Source organism: Callorhinchus milii, unplaced genomic scaffold, assembly GCF_018977255.1.
Source record: "Callorhinchus milii isolate IMCB2004 unplaced genomic scaffold, IMCB_Cmil_1.0 Scaffold5, whole genome shotgun sequence".
Lineage (NCBI taxonomy): Eukaryota > Metazoa > Chordata > Chondrichthyes > Chimaeriformes > Callorhinchidae > Callorhinchus > Callorhinchus milii.
The window spans coordinates 19,671,252-19,676,830 of NW_024704746.1; positions in this window are offsets into that span (position 1 = coordinate 19,671,252).

Consider the following 5,579-nt stretch of genomic DNA (forward strand, 5'->3'; position numbering starts at 1 on the left):
CTGATGGCAATTAAAGGAGCTCATTTCTTATTTCCCGCGCAATATTATCAAACTCGGAAAATAGTATTTCAACTTACAATTTAAACAAATTCTTCAAACCCAGAATCTTAGTACTTTTCGTTATTTTTGTAGCAATAAGGAAATTCTTTTTGCGTTGCTAACACAGAAATGAGTGCATGAAACAACTGTGGCATTTTTGACAGTCAATCGCCATAGATATGGATCATTGCTAAACAGTATAGATTTAACTGTATTTTTCATATTTTATGTGTTTTCTGCAGTCATTCCTCCTGTTTTGTGCAAGTTTAGAATTTAAATATCTGAAAATCCATCTCAATTTCAGTCCTGGTCTTGAATACCAAATTTGAGCATTTCCAAATAATGTTTACATGACCTGCACTGAATGCTGAACAGCTGCAGAAAATGTTACAAAACAATCTGAAGGTTATTTGTTATTTGTACCAGTAATTTACATGACTCTTGGGAATAATTTATGACTGTAACAACAACAACAACTTGGGTTTATATCGCTCCTTCTGGACAGCATCTCAGAGCGCTTTAATTGTAATTGTGATATTACATCTGAAAGATGATTTTGTTGCGGTTAAACCAGGGATACTATAACTCAAGCTGAGGGATTGTGTGCTGGAGAAGTTAAGAGCCTTTCAATAGCCAGGAAATTGAAAGTTGCCACTGTAGCAAAGCTTAACTAAATGTGTTCATAGTTCTTATAATAAAACTGAACCTTTAACCAGACGAACACATGTTCAACTCAGTGAATAAATATATATTGATACGGACAACAGAGCTTTTTACTCCAATTAAAGAGGAGAGAATGTGACATCTATACAGTGCTTTGTTGCCATCTTGAATTACTTGAAAGATCCGGTGTGGAAGACAGGTACATATACAGCTGCGTTGAGCGATGTGTAACTCTTGTGATCAGTGTAATGTCAGTTACTATAGATAGAAGATGTTTCTACAGATCGACATCAAAGCAGATTCTTCAGATTATGATGAAAAGTAAATTCCTCAGTTCTTCACAAACTGATGGCAAAATAGTGCAATGAGCTTATTCTCTATAGAATACCATTTTCAATCAAAGGTTTTGTGGGGAAGAAATCTATTCATGTCAGAGCAATATGAAACATAGTCAAAAAGAGCTTTATGTAAGACTGGACGTCACATAAATGGAAGTTAAAAGTTATGTCAATACAGATTGTATAACAATAATAATAATAATAATCCTTGCATTTGATATAGTGCTTTTCATGTCTTCTAGAAGTCTCAAAGCGCTTCACAGAATATGCTGTAAAGTGAATTGATTGTATACTTGTGGGGGAAATGCAGCAGCCAATTGCACACAGCAGTGTCCCACAAACAGTCCTGGATTGAAATGACCATTTTATTATTGTTTTTTTTTTGAGGGATTATTGTCAGGCGTGTGGAGTAAGGAAACTTGCCCAAGGTTTCACACTGCCGGGAATCGAACCCAGTTCTTTTGCTTGCAAAGCGAGTGCTCTAACCACTGAGCTACAGGACTCCACGAGACCATAAGACAGACAAACCAACAATAAAATATTCTGGAATCAGATAACTGATACCAGATTTACCATTGTTGCATAATTTAGTAGTCATCAGATATATCAAGTGTTAAAAATGTAGACGCTCTTGTAAAGTTGCCTCTGATAAATATGTTTACACCACTGACACTTAGCGAAGTTTATTCAAAGAACAAATCTAATGGAAATCCAAAACGCTCGGGTTTCTATAATCAGCTTGTTGCAAGATAACCATCCGTCTGATTGTGGCTGAATTATGGACAGATACAGCAGAAGCAAACTCTGTGGAAAAACAATTTTCTTGATATTCATCCTAAACCCTGAACCGCTCATCACAAGTGATCTTTCACTGAATGCAATTGGAGTGTTTTGTATTCCTGAATTGCAGTGTTAGACTAATATATCTAATATCTATATGGCTTCTTCAATTATCCATGATATTGTTTCTGCAATGCGTTGTATTCAACAAAACGTCTATTGATTGATCCTTTCTCCTACCATTAGATGACTTGTCTAAGAATGCTGAGAACATGAAAAATGTACAGATCTTTTTCCTACATATTCCTCAGATTCTGATCAATGCTGGAAATGCAGTTTTGAAAGACGTGTACAAAATGTCTGAGTAAACAAATGTAGATTCTAAGCGCAAAGCGATCTTGACTGCGAAGGCTTATTGCACGACAGGTAAACACACTAGGTTATAAAGAATAATTGTTTATGGCAATATGAATGTAACCATTTTTAAAAGAATGCACATTCTGCAGTATGTTAATCCAAATTTGTGTAAAGATTTGTAGTTTGAAACAAGTCACAACCATTTAAGAGATACAAAAAAACAAAAAAAAAGGGATTGTGTATATGCATTGCACTCCACAATTACATTTTGTGCAGTTATAGATGATTGATAGTTGGCTCCCTCTTAATTGCTGAGTACACTGGTATTAACAATTAGATGTCACATTACCATTAGAGTCATGTTTGTTTATTATTCCCTTTCGAAAACAGATTGTCAGTGGTTCCTCATGAATTTCCATCAAAACCAAGAGACAGCAACGTTTCAAAATCAAACAAAGAAACCTCCAGATCAGGTACATTAAAGTCCAGTTTTTTCATTTCTATCAAATGTTTCAAACCACACAGAGCAGCTTTCCACAAATTGTATCTACTTTCATTTGACTCATTTAAAAATTGTGTTATGATTATATTACATCTGTTTCTTCTACGTGCTATTTAGTGTCAGATTTCTGTTGGAGCACTTTTCTGTTTGATGATGAATATCATAAAATAGTTAACCAGCAACTAACACAGTGAATTAAAATCTTCCATTTTCCTTTTTAAAAGGACAGTACTTTGGTCTCAAATTTGCCACGTAACTTAAATAAATAGTGTTGGTTTCATTGTGAGAATTGGAACATCCAAAAATTAGAACCGTATTAGTTGAAGTTTAAAAGCACAGAATCTGCATCCTTTAATTGAATGTATTCCATATAGCCTTTTGGAAGTTATATTCTGATTTATTTAATCTGTTCCATGCATTAACCCACTGGCTTGCTGTGTAATCAATTTCATATTACATTATAATGTATAATGTTTTATGTAACAAAGTTATGTGCATTAACATAAAATATATCTGTGGTTCTGTGATTACTAATTCTGAAGGTTTATATTTAATTTAATAGCTAAATATTGCATTTTGTTTTACCTTTCAGGAAAATAGCACTATATAAATGTACCATTGCAGTTTCACACACAACAGCTGAACAGTGCATTCAAAAGACAGCAGAGATGGCACAGCTGAAAGCCATGTTATCATAGCTCAATTATTGCATACTACCAGAGAGGGAATGCATCAGAATTAAGGTATAGGGAGATACAATCTAAATAAACAGATACTGTATTTTTTTTTACATATTTTAAACATCCATCCATATATACATATCTATTGAATAACTAAACTGTAAAACATAGTTGGCTTATTTTGTTATCAAACTATTATATTTGCAACTCAGAAAAAAGTGAACCACAGAGAAACAAAAATGTCAAAGAAGCCACATGTCTGTACATATAGAAGACTAAGAAAATGCATTTGGTTGTAAACAGATTGTGACAATTGTGTTATCTTTTAAAAAGAACTTTTGTACAATATTAGTAAATTTTTACAAAATTCATAGAATGTTTACTCTTCATGTATTACCGGGCAACATCTGTGATTGTGACATTAATACAAAGGAACATAAATGATGCTTAACATAGTCATTTTTGTGGGAAACAGCACTTTACAAGACAGTCTCAGTCCACGTGCAATATTAATTTGTACAGTATGGATCCCTGCCTTTACTTTCATCTTATTGGAAAGCACAATACTGTCCAAAATGTTACCTATTTATTTTGCCTTGACATTATTTCCATTGGTCCATTCCTCCATTTGGCCTTTACAAAATTGCCATTAAGATGTGCCATATATAAACAAAAATGGAGTAATAACAATATTTATAGAATGAAAATAAAAACGTATTAAAAATAAGCAAATTCCAGCAGAATTTGTTAAATTCGGTGAAATTATAATATTGACCTTTTGAGAAGCAACTTAAATACATATATAATTTTGAATACTGTATATATTTCAACTTCGCCAGTAACCTATTACAATGCGATTTCTTATGAAATTATATTAAAAGCATAGTTTTCTAAAGCTTAGAAAAACATTGATAATTGTGGTTTAAATGGCAATGCGGCTGTATGTTTAGCTGCATGTTGGTTTCTCTCTTGGTTTGCCAATTCTCGGAACATTTTCTTCTTTCCTTCAAGAAGGGAATGACTTTTGCTGAGTGCAGATCTTCGGGTCCCAACAGTCCCCCAATATCACACCTCAGTGGGCAATTTGGGAGGATCACCACAAGGCATCACACACCGACCCATTTCTGGCTGGATTACTAACTAGCAATCGTTGAGTGTGAATCCAAGCTGCTGAAACTAATTGTGACGCTCTCATTGATAATAATAATAATAATCCTTGCGTTTGATATAGCGCCTTATCACATCGTTGAGACGTCTCAAAGCGCTTCACAGAATATACTGTAAAGAGAATCGACTGTATATTTTGTGGGTGAAATGCGGCAGCCAATTGCACACAGCAGCGTCATGGGTTGAGTGACCAAATTTGAAGGGATTATTAGCCCCGGAATGCCTAACATGATGATTCTTAAGATGATCATCTTCTTAGCATTTTTCTAAATGTACAGATTTCACCAGACGTGGGTTTTAATGGAACTGTTTATTATCTTCACACTAGACTGAATGTTTTTTGAGATTACTGAAACTAACCATGTATTTTAATTTAACTACAATATTACTTTTCTTTTGTCTTCCAGATAGCGGTTTCCAAATTAATTTGGGCGTTAACATTTCCGGGTAAAATGATTATGTTGCAGTTTTAAAAAACTAGAAATCTTTTATTCCCATACTATTCTTGTGAAAAAGATAATTACAATAAATCTAATATATTCTGTGTTGCAGCCTCATGTGGCATAGGTGAGAGACAGCTCCAAAATTAAAAAATAAATAGGGGAGCAACTCATACACTGAATTTTACATTATTTAGAAAAGGTACCATACAATCTCAATATTAAATGTCATTTTGCTTAAACTATATCCTTTGTGGAGAGACTCAATGTAATAAATTCAAATTTACTGGTGGACGTAAGGACTAAAATAAGGATTTTATAAATCACATTGCTTTTCATGCAGTATTGCTTGACAAATATTCATTTCTTGCAACACAAAGAATACAAAATAGGCATTTCTTTCAAAAAAGGTTCCTGTATATTTTTGTCTTTTCTAAAAAAAAACCTTGAATTGCACCTGAAAATCTGGAACAGTTTATGTGTTGCATGGTTTAGCAATAATCAGAAATGATTTGAGCATCACTCTATGCAAATAACAGTATTAAATGCAGAAAATGACAAATGTTTACTTTCCATTCCTCCAAAATGGTGCAATGTGCTCAAATTACTGGGA